Source organism: Peromyscus leucopus, chromosome 13 (genome assembly GCF_004664715.2).
Source record: "Peromyscus leucopus breed LL Stock chromosome 13, UCI_PerLeu_2.1, whole genome shotgun sequence".
Lineage (NCBI taxonomy): Eukaryota > Metazoa > Chordata > Mammalia > Rodentia > Cricetidae > Peromyscus > Peromyscus leucopus.
Window position 1 is genome coordinate 46,168,972 of NC_051074.1, and position 14,823 is coordinate 46,183,794.

Genomic DNA, 14,823 nt, shown 5'->3' on the forward strand with positions numbered 1-14,823 from the left:
TAACGAGATGGGCTATTTTTCACTAAATATTAAAATAAAATTCTGTCAGGCTTTGACCTTGTGGCTAGGATCTTTGCGTATAAAGCAATTCATTCGACAGGCTATAATTAGCCTGTTTTATACACTGCTGTACAACATAAAGAATTCTTACTGTGTCATGTTCGTAAGTACTTGTTATATTGAAACATCTCGTGTTAGTTGATTGATCATCTTTTTCCCCTCCTCTCAGCTTTGCTCAGTGCTCTATTTCCATGTGGGGTCACGTTACCTAGTGACTCCTACATTCAGCTACATTGGTTGACAGTCTGGGTGAGATACTACTTATGGCCATGATGAAATTGCAGACACATGGCAAAAGCCATGTGGACTTTATGGATCAGTAGTAAGCTTATAAAAGTATCTCTGAGCAAACCATGACATACAGCTAGAGGAGAAAATGCTATTCAATCAAATAGAAAATATTTGCCTGAGAATTCTCTTGAAAGAAAAAAGCAAATCAAACCAATCACATTCTAAAATCATTTTATGTTTCCCATTGGCATTTCCTCTTATATTGTGATAGCAAGTCATAGCATGCTTCTAATTTTTTCTTATAGTTTGTTGTTAAATGTTGTATTTGACTTCTGCAACCTTTTTATACTTATATAAAAGTGAATATGTTCCCTATTTTGTAAACATAATATGAAAACAATTTTGGGTACTGGGTATCTTTGATAACAAATAAGGATGCTTACCAAAAGTACCCAAATGTGAGAACATAAGAAATAGCTAATATTTACTCAGTCCCCACAAAGTCAAATGAACACAGTAGTAATTACAAGTCAGCAAGAAGAGGGAGGAAGATATTTTATAGAGGACAATTAAATTGTTTAACTCCTTTGGGATGGATAATTCCAGTAAATATATGACCAGTCAACCACCATGAAGTGTTTTAAGGTAACTGAAGTCATTATTAATATGGAATAATGGGAATTTCTTATGTTGTTCAACACTCATGTGAAACTCCCCACTTAATGTCTGTACAATAGCCAATGCTGAATATGTACATGTAATTTCTGGTCATTAACTTTATAGGCTAATTGGACACTTGTACATGCTTCAATCGTATCACTAATAAGAAAAATTTTACACCTGAATTTCTAAATATGTAAAACTGGTAGAAACCCCCCAGAGGTATATTAAGTCCCAAGGTCCTTTCCTATAATATTACAGCCAGATGGTGTCAAACAACCCTGAATCCCTAAGAGATCGTAGAAAGTTAAAGTCAAATGGAAAAACTGTATATGTATAAAGCTGCTCATCCAGTTAAACATCCTGCTTGCAGCATCATTAATCAAATCTCTCTAACACCACTGAACAATGAGAAGAAGAAACTTATGAAAATAAAAACGGCAATGGGAAGATGGTTGTTTTTTTTAATTACTTTTATTAATGATCAAAACTAAGCCCTCCACTTTCTCCATGAAAACACATTTTCTCCTTTAATATTTATTTTATAGTTTATTCTCTACTTTGGGGATGGTATTTATAATAGCTGATTTAAGATTCCTTAAAGATGAAACCATAGATTTTTTTTAAATGCTAACGAGCTTGTAGGATGTGGTGATTAGCTGTGGCAGAAAAGCTGGAAGGGGTTTCCATCCTAGAGTCAAAGCAGTCTTTAAGCAGAAATATGAAGAGCCTGCTTGGATTGATCATTCCAAAGATCTCTGTCTTCCAATTTAAGCCATCCCAGGATGATTCATACATGCATATTATAAGCAAGCAATTACAGTTGGGTAAATATGTCTTCTTCTATTTATTTTTACTCCATAAGGATCTTTTCTAAATTTTTATAAGCTGTTTCACGCCACAGAATAATGTGTTATAAAATTATACTGGTTGTGTGACTAAATTCTTCTATTCATAAAATGAAGACAATCAAACTAAAGTTCCAAACCCCTATCTCCATTTTCAAAGTCATATTCGAAGGACCACTTGCTCCATCTTTGGAAGATAAATCTTATTTGAAAGGCACACAAATCTTATGAAAGGAGGGCTGGCAGGGTAGGGGTACACAGACCCAGACATATGGATAATGCATTGAGTGCTCCATACAATACAGCTCTTCATTAAGTAAATCTGACATGATGGGAAGGAAAGTAAACTGAGCAAAAGCTCCAGAGTGTTATGTGATGCACTCAGTGACATGGAATGAAATCCAGGGCATACTGGTTTGTATATATAACGAGTGATTTTTAAAAGAATGCTTTTATGTTTTTAAATTACTGGTAGGGTTTTCATTCAGAAAAGGAAAATAATTACATTCTCTGTGGGAATGAGGCAAAAAAAAAAAAAAAACCAGAAGTAAAGACTTTGTATTATTCATTGTTCCTATCTCTCTACTAAAACATCTATTTATTCACCATCTGTCTATCTAATCATCTATCATCCATCTGTGTATCATCTAGTATATCATATCTATCTACCTAACTACATATAACATATACATACTCTATATTTATCTTCTGATAAACAATTTCTCATTTTCTCTTCTAAAATAAATAACAAAGTTACACAAACCTTATGCTGATTTACAGAAGCAGAGTAGCAATAATGAATATACCCTTTCCAAAATATAAGCTCTTACTTTTCAATGTGTGGGACATAAGGTAAGAAATTTCTAAATGGATGGGCCCCTTACATAAGTAGAAATCTGCTTGCTTTGCTATCTAAAGTGCCTGAAGGTGATTTAAGGCTCAAATTTAAGTTAAAAAAGCTTAGCTGTGTTATTCTATGATATGGCATTCTTCCTTTCTGATAAATGTAAGAGGAGAATAAGGATAGCTGGTCTGTAAATCAAACCTTTAGCATCAATTTCACAAGCTGAGATTCAGTATGAAAATGTGTCCACAGGGTTATCTTTTATAGTCGTTTGATACTACATTTACTTAAGGAAAAGGGGATCAGCTCGACTATTATTTTCTCATATGGAGAAAAGCCAAGATACAACACTTGTTCTTTAAAATATTTCCAGTGTTTTTATATCCTGCAACATCCACAGCCCCCTTCCTCACCGTGTCAAATTGCCAAAAAGGGGGCAATTTCCAGGACATAGATTTCCGAAGTTCTTGAGTAGGTCATGTAAGGAGATGAGAAGCAACCGTGAGGCTGACTGCTGCCCGCTCCTCATCACCAGACCATCTTCTGCTTCAGTCCTATCATTAGGTCATTCCCCACTGTTCCATTGTTTTTGCTTTGCACCAGAGCTCATGTGTGGATGTTAGAGGACATGAGGGAGTCAGTTCTCTCCTTCTATCATGTGAATCCCCAGGGATAAAACCCATGTTGTCAGGCTTGGTGACAAGTTTCTTTTATGACTGGGCCATCTTGCAGGACCAGTTGAAATGTTGTCAGCAGGAAAAAACAAAACAAAACACCCTACCTTTTTTAAAAGTAAAAAAGGGGAATCGGGGGGTTCACAGCAGTGATTCTGCACTTGAGAAGCATAGGCAGAAAAATCACAAGTCCACAAGTTCCAAACCAGCCTGAGCTACATCCAGAGATGTATGTCACCAATAAATAAGTAAATAAAAGTTGAAAGCAAATGACTATGAGATCTCAGAAAGCTGCATAGGAAAGCAGACAGACCCTCCTAGGACTAACTCGTGTTTCCAGTCAGCAATGTGACCCTAGCAGCTTTGCATGGCTCATGAAAATGCTAAACTAACAACTAAGCATTTAAATAATCCCTAAAGATGTATTCTATCATAAATCAACCCAATAACCATAATATGTGTAGGAATAAAACAGAATACGTGACAGTCACCTTTTCCATATCATTTCTTTTCTAAAATCTCCAAGGTAAAAATAATTTGATTCTTTTTCAAATATCTTTTGGGTGATTATGCCTCCAAGTCTTTTTTTTTTTTTATTTTCAAAACTTTCCCACCACTAAGGAACAGAATAATTAAGAAAAAATTTACTGTGACATATGCAAATAAACACTAGATAGTCTCTACTTCATAGATATGTAATAAAGTTGTTTATTGCTTAACATCTTTATATGCAATGAAATTGTTTATTGCTTAACACCTTTATAATTTATTGCACAGATGTTCCTTAAGTATCTACTTCTGGAAGGCTCTGCCAGGGCAGAGAACATAGGGTTAAGATACCAGCATTCCCCAAATAGCCTAGGGGTTGCTTCAGGGGTAGGGCATAACTGGAAATAGTCGTGACAGAAGGAAGTAAGGTAGGAGTACGTGCTGGGAGAGATGTGTGAAACCATGAGGATAAACACAGCTCCATCTCAAGACAGTGTTGGGAGGCTGACTGAGAAGCTTGTGGCATTTCATCCTGAATCGAGATGGCTCAAAACAACACAGCTCACCAATAGAACACTAAGAGAACCTCTGCTCCTCATCCCTGAGGTCATTAGAATATTCTTTCTCTTCCTCTCTCTAAATACACACACACACACACACACACACACACATTACTTGGGTGATATACTGTTTAGCTTTTTTTTTGGTTTTTCGAGACAGGGTTTCTCTGTGTGTAGTTTTGCGCCTTTCCTGGGACTCACTTGGTAGCCCAGGCTGGCCTCGAACTCACAGAGATCCACCTGGCTCTGCCTCCCAAGTGCTGGGATTAAAGGCGTGCGCCACCATCGCCTGGCTACTATTTAGCTTTTTAATGGTATCTTTATTGCAGAATATCATATCAGAGCTGGGGTGATGGTGTGGCTTTCAGTAAAGCACTTGCTGTGTAAAAATGAGGAACTAAGAGCAAGTCCATAGCACCCTTATAAAATAGTTAGGCATGGTACTCATTCTATATCCCAGTGATGGTGATGCAAAGAGACAACCAGAGCCCAAAACTTGCTGGCCAGCCAGCCTAGTCAAATTGGTGAGCTTAAGACCTGTTTCAAAAGAGAATATATACGAGCAGATAGGGAGATGTGTAGCAAAAAGATGCTTTCTGGATATGACATAGACACAATGCTTATGAAGTCATTGTAGTTGAGGTTATTGTCCCCCAATACATGCACCATTGGGCCCAGATCATGTTATCATGGGTAGGAGATGATTCTATGAGGTCCCAATCCTCTCCAAGGAACTACCGGCAGTTAAATATTGTTGAGAGAGGAAGTACCATTTTTTTCCAGTGGTTTAGTCATTAATAAGTTGCCTTAATTTGGTAAATAATCTCTCACGACGCTCTGGCAAGAATCCATAGGTTTAGTGGGCCATGCACAGAAAGAAGACAAGAAAGTGGAAGAGGACTGAGTAGGAAGAAGGCTTTCATCATGAGATTAGGAGAAGAAGGAAGGGGAGGGGGCAGCATTTATTGTATAAATAGCTGAACAATTCAAAACTCATCCCAAAAGGGCTGATGGGATAACAACTAAAACCTCGAGGACTCTGGTGATTATCGATAGGGAAGCAGCAGTTCAAACATGAAACTTTAGACAACTCACCATCTAGAACCTTCTAAATTAACCTTGGGTTATCATTTAAAGCACAGTGATAAGGTAGAGAGCAGTACAAGTAGGTATCAATTGTCAGTTTCTGGACTTGCCTTGCATGGGCACATAGACCCATTACATATGCACATAACACACATAAACATTTGGGGAGGGATGGGTGAAAGAGGAGAGGGGGAAGAGAAGAGAGAAAGGGAATGTATCGCTTAGCACAGCATAGAGAAATTACTTTTTGGCCATACACAATATCATTTCATTCCAACATTCAGAAATTTCCATAACAGTCATTTTAAGATCCTCATTAATTTTTACTTCCTCTCTTAGGAGAAGCATCAGCATTTATTATATAAAATTCCGGAAAAGAAAATGCTTTTGATAGAGATGTTTAAAAAGCCATTGAAAACTTTGGTGTTAGGATCCACAGTCATATGAAGCCTCATTTTGTCGGGAAGTGAAGTTTAAGATGAGGCAGCTCCCATTTTCCAGGTGATAAATTTAACCAGGGAACACTCAGCAGTCTTCACGCAGAGGGCATCAGAGGTCAGCCAGCAAAACAGACTCAGGCAAAAGGAACAGAGCCCAGACTGTTTCTAGAACATGGGCTGCAATCAAGCCTTTTGTCAGTAATTTTATGTAATTGTTATTGGTTCACCCATAGGAAAGCATCTAAGGATCCAGAGCACCAAGAAATCACAGCATCTTCTAACCTCAAACACAAGTGCTTTCACCAATAGAAGTACTGTGCAGCCAGCCAGAAGGGGGAGGCTGCACTCAGTGTTGAGATGCTCATGGTAAGCAATACATGCCACATTATAAGCTGTTCATTCTAAGGACGCTATCTATCTTTAAGGGTGGAAGGTGGGTGTCAATGGAAACCACACACACACACACACACACACACACACACACACACACACACTATTCTGACATGCATTAGGAGACATTTTTTAATTCCTGTTCATATATACAAAGAAGAAAAAATGTGACCAAAAGATAGCAAGCATAATTTCTGAAACCACATAGGGTATTAATGTTGGAACTGCAAAAGTTTGGCAAAAAGAAAAGGTATCCGAGCACACAATGATCAGAGCTTAATTAGAAATAAAATAGGTCTTGAATCCAGGTTGTTTCTGGCAGTGCCTGCCTGCGTTGAATCATGAATTCGCTGAAGTCTTGGGGTCTGAACACACCACATGTACACTACCCACTGCATGTACCTTCACACTCTGCAAGACCAAAATGCTTCCTGGAACACTGGCTCCGAGCCAAGCCCCCTGTGTGCCATCCGTTAAAGCACTACCACTGTTGACCAAGTCTTCTTTCCTACAGAAACCAGAGGTCCTTAACATTTCCCTACCATCGTGCCTCAGCCTGCATCAGAGTACTGCAACTTTGGATCATACACTGTTAGAATGCTGGATTGTAAACATTGCCGTTTGAGTTGTTCATTTGAATTAAATGTATAAAAAGGAATTAAGCGAATTTTAGCTTGGGATGAGGTAATAATTTCCAGCATTTTCTGATACGTCCCTGACTGTGTGTACTAGGTAATTATGTGATGTGGCATTCTTAATATTGGATTTTATAATAATGATCAACTCTGAAAAATGTTGAAGAAAACCTATGTCCTAGAGTATCGAATATTCAGCCAAGGTTTAATTCTTTGTGTAAAACTACACAGGACATCCTCATTAATATGCAAAATTGTTTTAAACTTTAGTAAAAGGTCAAAATTATATATATATATAACAAACCTACAAAATAGATCTCATAATTTAATTCTTACCCATTGCTAGATAGCATCTCTAATATCTTACTCTATAAAGAGTACCGCCATGAATATCCTTCCACTCAGCGGATTATTTTAACATTGCATTTAGTATCAATTTAAAAATTCTACAATCTAAGGAAATTAATGTCTTTGAAGTGGCAAACAAGTTGTGAGACTGACTTGGGCTACTCGGGACTACTGTCCCAGTGAGCACTTTATTGATGGCATATTCTATATGAATGTCACCATTTCAATATTGGTGTTAAAATTAGGATTTCATTTTTTCCCTCTCAAAGTGGCAAGGAATAATGATTTCTAACGTGTGTGTGTGTGTGTGTGTGTGTGTGTGTGTGTGCATTTTTCCTATGTGTACAAGTGTTTGTGTGTATGGATGCATATATGTACATATGCATGAGGAAGGCAGTGGACAACCCTGGGTGTTACTCCTCAGGTAGCATCCACCTTGCGTTGCGGTCTCTCACTGGTCTGGAGATGATTAGATTAAGATGACGGGCCAGAAAGTTGCAGTGATTCCCCTGACTCCACCTCCCTGGCAGTGGGACAAAAGTGACCACGCTCAGCTCTTATGCATGTCTCCTGGAGATCAAACTCAGGTCCTCTTGCCTACATTGCAAGCTCTTCAACATCTCCCCATCCATCGCCATAGCCCCAATGGTTTCCGGATCTTTAAATAATTGAGTATAAGATAGGAAATATATGCTTAATAAGGAATGGTCCTGAGATATTAAATATTAATCCGAGCAGCATAACTTTCATGTTCTATAGAATTACTAAACATTGTTCATTTTACCGGCTTTTTTGCTTTCTACTTCAGAAGACTGTTCAACCTCCACTGTTGAAGTAACAATCATGTACAGTGGCGTTTATTTCATCATGGCTGCTCAGAGAAGGAAGTTGAGAACCCTGACAAATGGAAGGGTGACAGCCTGAACATTCCTACAATTGAAGTGTTTCTCAACATGTGATGTAGAAGATAGTACACTAACTTTTTCTGGAGATGTTTGGAATATTGCAAGAATTAATATTGCTTTAAAAACTTAGAAAAAAAGGATCTTAAGTTTTTAACTGGTATTTTGATTTTTCTTAAATTCTATCCTTACTGTTTTAAAAATATCCATCTTTCTAAATTGATACTGTCATATAGTTTATAAAATGTAAAGATAAAAGGAAACGATGACTGTCCATCAAGGCATCTTAAACTTTTTCAGCTCTTATCCCTTTTTCTCCAAGAAATTTTTATGTTGTTCCTTTATATAAAAAGGTATACTAATCAAACATTTACTGATACTAAATCAAAAGAAACTTAATCGAGACACTTTAACCACATTAAAAATCCTGTTTTCAACCAACTGGAAATTACAAAAGGCAAAGTTGAATTTTAAGTTTGTAAAAACAATACACTAACCTGACGGGTGCTATTAATGATAAGAACAGAGAACCACGATTTTGAGGTGCTCAACACTTTAAAGTGTTGTAAAGAAGCATCGTCAAGATTACTGTTCTCCTTCCTGGACCTTACACCAATATTCCCTCATCCAATCATTTTAGACAATTTGGAATGTCTTCCCAGTGTGCATTCACTGACACTGTGTTTCAAGGACTCACCTGTAAGAGCATCACTTCTGGGGTACAGATAGGAGGATAGGGGTTACAAGACCACTCTCAGTTCCAGAGTGAGTAGAAGATCAACCTGGGCTACATAAAACTTTGTCTCAAACAAATAAACAAACCCACCAACTCTATTGTTTCTGATGAGCTAACATATTTTTTAAAGTCTTCCTGTGTCTAGCTGTTTTTATAAAATATTATATAGATAACTGTTCATCAAACTTGTTTTAAAAATTTCTTCGTTTTCAATTAGAAAGACCTGATAATGGAGATTTAAATAGGCTTCCATTTTTTGTTTACTTTATATATCTCAATTAGCATATTTATTTGAATATATCTATTCTTCTGATTTTTCACATCTTGGTAAAGCACAATGTTCATGTTTACACAAAGGAAACTCTCAGCATTGGCAGTGGGTAAGAAATCAGATTAAGGCAAAACATTGTGCATTACTGTTTTCTGGACAAAAATTTATTTACTTTTAATCATTTCTTTTTCAGAAAAGTAGTCAAAGCATGATGGGATTTCAAATTTCTATTTAGACAATACAATGAGACAAGAAGACTTAAACCGGGAAAAGTTTGAGCATGGAAACTATTCCTGATGCAAGTACAGATACCTGGCAAATCTCTCCCTAGACTTTTACTTTCTGTTTGCCTGGTCTAATAGGATGGGAGTGGGGGGTGGGGAGGTATAGCAAGGAAAAGAATGTAGTAAAGAGCAAGAGAAGGGGGAAGAGCTAACAAATCTGAAGGTTTTTTTTTTTTAAAGCTATATGGAAGCTTATTATTTTGTAACTAAATTTAAAAACACAACTAGAGATTAAATGGAGACACCCTGCATGACTAGATAATGCTGCTCCCGGATACAGTAGCCTACTAAATGAAATTACAGGTCCAGGTACGTTATCTTAACATGGGAATTGTTTGCTTGGAAGATGCCAGAGCCCCTCTTGCAAACCCCAACTGTACAACACAGGCTTCTGTGAATCCACTCACTTGTCCACAGAACTAGAGGATAAGACCCTGTGTCTGAGGACACCACACCCCTTAGTTGTAAAGCAGGACAGAACTAAGCTGGCAATTTCTTCCTTGGTAGCTAATTTTCAAAGCGCTGTAGGTTCAGTGCAAGCAGCTGGGAGAGAAAAGGCCTTGATGGACTTACCAAACTGGGAACCCTGTGAATTACAGAACCAAACTGACAAGCAAGTTGTGCCCACCTGCTCAAGAAGAGCACAATTGCTGTGGGGAAAACCAAGAGGCCCCTGACCGAATTTGAGGCCTACTCCTCAGGAGACCATCTATGACTACTACTAAAAATCCAGTCAACAATAGTCCCTTGGAAGGTCCTAGGTGCCCAGAAAGGAACTTAACTGCTCTTGAACTGAATTGTCATAGCATCAAACTGTCTTCTAAATATCTGTCATCCACATAGAGAAATGCTACTCTCAGTCTCAATCACAGAAGCCTTTCTTTGCAGTGAATGATGGTGAATACAGAGTCACGGCTGTCCAAGATCCTGACAATAAGGATCCGAGGGGACTGGAAGACTGTAAGAGCCAAGAGGCTAGGAGAAGGGCTCTGGAATGCCACCCTCTAGTTAAAATATAGCCGTTGCAGTCATGAACTCCACAGCCGTAGGTATTTGCACTGGGCCTGAACAAGGCTGGCTCTTTTCACAGCCAGTCCTGGATGGGGGAACGGCCTAGGGGGCCCTGCCCTTTACTCAAGAACTATTAATTATTGATTGATTCTGGGAGAAGGGGAGTCACTGTTTTCGCCTGTGCATCTACCACAAAGCCCACTGGGCTCCAATAGACAGCTCTGAATCTATGGTCGGTCACACAGGTAGGTTAGTCAAACTCAGTGGGACACACACACACAAACACGCACACACACGCACACACGCACACACACACACAAACACGCACACACGCACACAAAATACACAGGAATGCTAGGAAGACACTTGTAGGTAAGGGGGTTGTTGTAGACAGAGGTGGAAAGGAGAATGGAAAATAAGAGTGATTGGTATGTGTTACATACATTGTATACGTAAAATTGTCAGAGGTAATTCAATTAGTAATACTAATACAGATATAGCATATTTGAATAGATATAAATTTATTTGGCATATAGAAAAGAGTGATCTAAAAGGAAACCAGACTAAGCTAAGTATTTCCAGCACATTCACCTCAAAACTGTATCAAAAATAACATAACATAATTTATAAACAGACTTTAAATCCTCCCCAGCAAATATTTTACCTGACTTTTTTTCTTTATTAAATACCCAAATACCAATACATGTAAGTCCAACATGTTTCATTTAATTTCGTACAGATTAAAAAATGGGAAAGCACCATTTGTACTTGAAAAAGATTTTTAAAAAAGTGATACTGTTACCCTTTCATCTGAGGGAGGGAGGGTGTGTGTGTGTGTGTGTGTGTGTGTGTGTGTGGTGTTCCTGGCAATGGAGAGTGATACGAGAATTGTGGCCAGAAAAGTACGTATTTACTGTGTGCCTGATATATTAGGCACTTCAGCTTAAAGAGCCAAATACGGAGTTTAAAATGGAAATTCCTGATTAATGTAAGCATGAATGAAAACCCAGTGTTTTCCTTCAAGTTACTCATTAACAAAAAGACCAAGCACAAAGCTTAGCCGCGCCTGGTATTCTGCTCTTTATGAGCAACAAAAATCCTCATTGCTTTCAGGGCTTGGTTTATCATTTTATTTTGACTCTGAATTCAAGTTTTAGAGAAGACAATAGAGGAGATAAGTGGATCCCCAATCCCGTTGGTGTGAGGGTCCCCTAAGGCTCTGTTATTACTTCAAACTCATGGGAGCTGATTTAGAGTGGCCTACAAAAGCCAGCTAAAGAGAAAACAGAACAGAAGAAGTGGCATCTTAACATTCTGCTGGTTCATGAAAATGTGTGATTCACAAACGCACTTTCAACTCTGTTCTTCTTAGGTAATGCATTCTGTGAGGACCAAATTGTAGAACCAAATGTGTTTTCCTGTAAATTCAGAAAGCAAACGATTCTTTAAAATATAAGCCAGTTTTTGTTTAATTCTTCGAAGGAATTAAAATGCAGATGCTTTTATTTCACCAAAATTTAGTTAGTAAAGTGAAAGAAGTAAAACATTCAACAACTGAACAACTTCTATAAAATCAAACAATGCTGAGAATCGTATTTATTAGTGAGCCAAGGGTTTGATATATGCAGTTTATATCCTAGCCTGCTCTTTGCCACAGTTGACTAGAATATCCTGAACTATCAAGTAAAAGACTCAAAAATCCCCCGTAAAAGCTTGCTTGTTCATGATCAATATAAGCACAGCACTGACCTTAATTCCAGCCAGCAGTCACAATATAGGTTGGATCAGATCAATAGAAATCTGAAAGGAAAAGATAGCTCCATTAGACTAAATCAGTTGAGTAAGTTGGCTTTTCTTTGTCTAAGAAAGAAACCCAAGTCAGACATTAAACAACTTGTTTCTCATGCTGTAAAATATGCTGGCTGACACAGATCGCTTTACAACATGCCCTGCTTAGGTAGAAATAACTTTTTAAATTCATAGTCATTTTTAAGCTCCATTTTAAAATGTGTAATAAATGTCAAAATTAGGTCCTATTTTTGCTTTCAGCATTTTGTGCATTCAAAGAATCCTTAAGCATATAATCTAAAACACCCACAGTCTACTTGTAATATGCTACTATTTACCATGAAGATTTGCTTAATAACAAAATCAATTCGTTTGCACCCTGCCTTATATTCTCTACCTACACTATCTAGTCCACATGCTGAGATCCTAATTTTCTTCTTTTAAAATTTTATTTCATAATTTAATTTAATTTTACATATCAGCCACAGAGTCCCTTGTTCTCTACCCCCATTCCCATCTCCTAATTTTCAATGTGATGGATACTGGAGACAACTGCATGCTTATAAAAGAGAAATTCAGAAATAAAGAAATTGAGACTACTGTACATCAGAAATAACAACACAGGAAGCTCCTTTGTTCTTTCTGCCATGTAAGGAGAGCAAAGTAGCAGCCAGCCATCTCTCTACACAGAATCAAACCTCATCAGTCACTGAACTGATGGCCTTGGTCTTTTCAGCATCCTGAGCCTGGGAAATAAATTTCTATTGTTTATAAGTCAGCCCATCTATGGTATGTTTGTTATAACAGTCTGGACTGTCTAAGACAGATCTTTAATCTGATTTAATACCCACAGAGAGTCTGTAGATCTTTAGTCCAGGATCATCAATCAGTCCAAAGGTAGTCAAGGTCAAAGAAGACAATTTCATTGGCAATTTATCAGTCTTCTCATTGGTCCCCTGTGCATAAGCCTGGCCATTAAAATATGCTGAGAAGTAAATATGTGGGAAAGCACACTGTCAGAGGGAAGGAACAGAGAAGGGGAATTAAGGAGAAAACAATTTTTCAAAAAGTCTGTGGTGAAAATCAGCCCATCATTTAGACCAGCAAAGAAAAGTCTGAGGAATGACAAAGAGTGAAATTCTCAACTTGCTTCAAAAAGTATTCATAACAGCATCTCCAGTTAAGAAAACCAGGTAGCTTAACTGTTGGAAGGTAGCTTATGCCTAAGTCAGAAACGTTTCATCATTTGATGTTTAAGCAAAGCCCATCCAATAGTTTAACATCCAACAAAGTTGATTTAGTGAAAAGAATCACATAAAGTAATATAATAGAAATACTAGTCAGCACCAACAAAACACACCACTCAACATGGAATTGTTGGTGTTTATTTCAGGGCCTGTGAATAGGAAAAATAATTTATTTATCTAAGAATGAAAGGAGGGGTTGATAAACCAGTTGACATTCTTTTCTATTGTTTGATAACTTTATTCACATATATAATGTGTGTTGAACAAATCCAGTACCCATTCTTTTCCTTTTTGTGTCCCCCACCCCATTGTCCCTGTTGAAATATTTTAATGGGACATTATCAGGGGCTTTAAAAAATTATACTTCAGTATGTCTACCTCCATGCCAGACATCTGACATTATTTTACTTTGATACAAAATTCTTTATCTGAATATAGCCAACATTCCTCCAAATAGATCATATTTTCTGTGGTACCAAATAAACTCACAAAGGAATAAGGAAGTATTTTCAACATTAAAAAAATACAATATCCATTAGGCACCATCAATGACATCATGGCTTCCCAAAATGGTCTTTTTAAGACATTTGGAAATAAATGGCAATACATGAAAATCAATAGCAAATAAGAAATAAGGTTGAAAGAATCTAATGTGACTTCACAGTCTGAGAATGAAACAGTAACTAGTGCGGACACATCCCAGCAGTAAGTTATTGTGAGCTTTCCAGCACAAAATAAAAAATAATTTTCTTTTGATCCACACATATTATTATTTCAAAGTACTATTTAAGCTCCCAGTATATAAATACCTATCATATTAATTAAATTGAATGGTACCACATATTGAGATAATCTAAAATATTCTCTACTAGCTAATAGCTTTTAAAGTTTTAACAGTACACATTCAAAGAAAAGGAGAAATTAACAATTTGATGAAAGCAGAAATTTAAGTAGAGAAAATGCATCCAAAATATATGAAGAAAAAATGCTAGAAGAGTGGGAAGGAGAGTGTGTTCACACTGAATGGCTGGCTCTATTTGTGGCTGGGCATGCGTGTGACTGCTAGACATGTGCACAATCCTGTGTGCAAGAGATGGCTACTATAATGCACATGAGCACTAGGTCACAGAAGAACAGGAAGTGCACACTGCGTATACGTGCACGTTAATCATGGTGATTAGAAGTCATCATTCCCTAGGAAATTTGTCTCAATGTGGGGAATCATGTAATTGTGTAGGTAGGACTCTAAACTTACATGCATATCCCAAGACATTATTGTATACCCCTTAACTGTATACTAGTTTTATTAAAAGTATTTA

General features: G+C 37.3%; 1 protein-coding gene across 2 annotated transcripts in view; it reads right to left on the reverse strand.

Moving 5' to 3' along the window:
• Positions 1 to 14,823, reverse strand: part of Map2 (microtubule associated protein 2) — a 279,474-nt gene that overhangs the window by 192,243 nt on the left and 72,408 nt on the right. For both annotated transcript variants that reach the window (XM_037210313.1, XM_037210310.1), the window contains exon 2: positions 12,219 to 12,269. The gene's annotated coding sequence lies outside the window, so the exon portion shown is untranslated. The remainder of the gene's footprint in view (positions 1 to 12,218; positions 12,270 to 14,823) is intronic.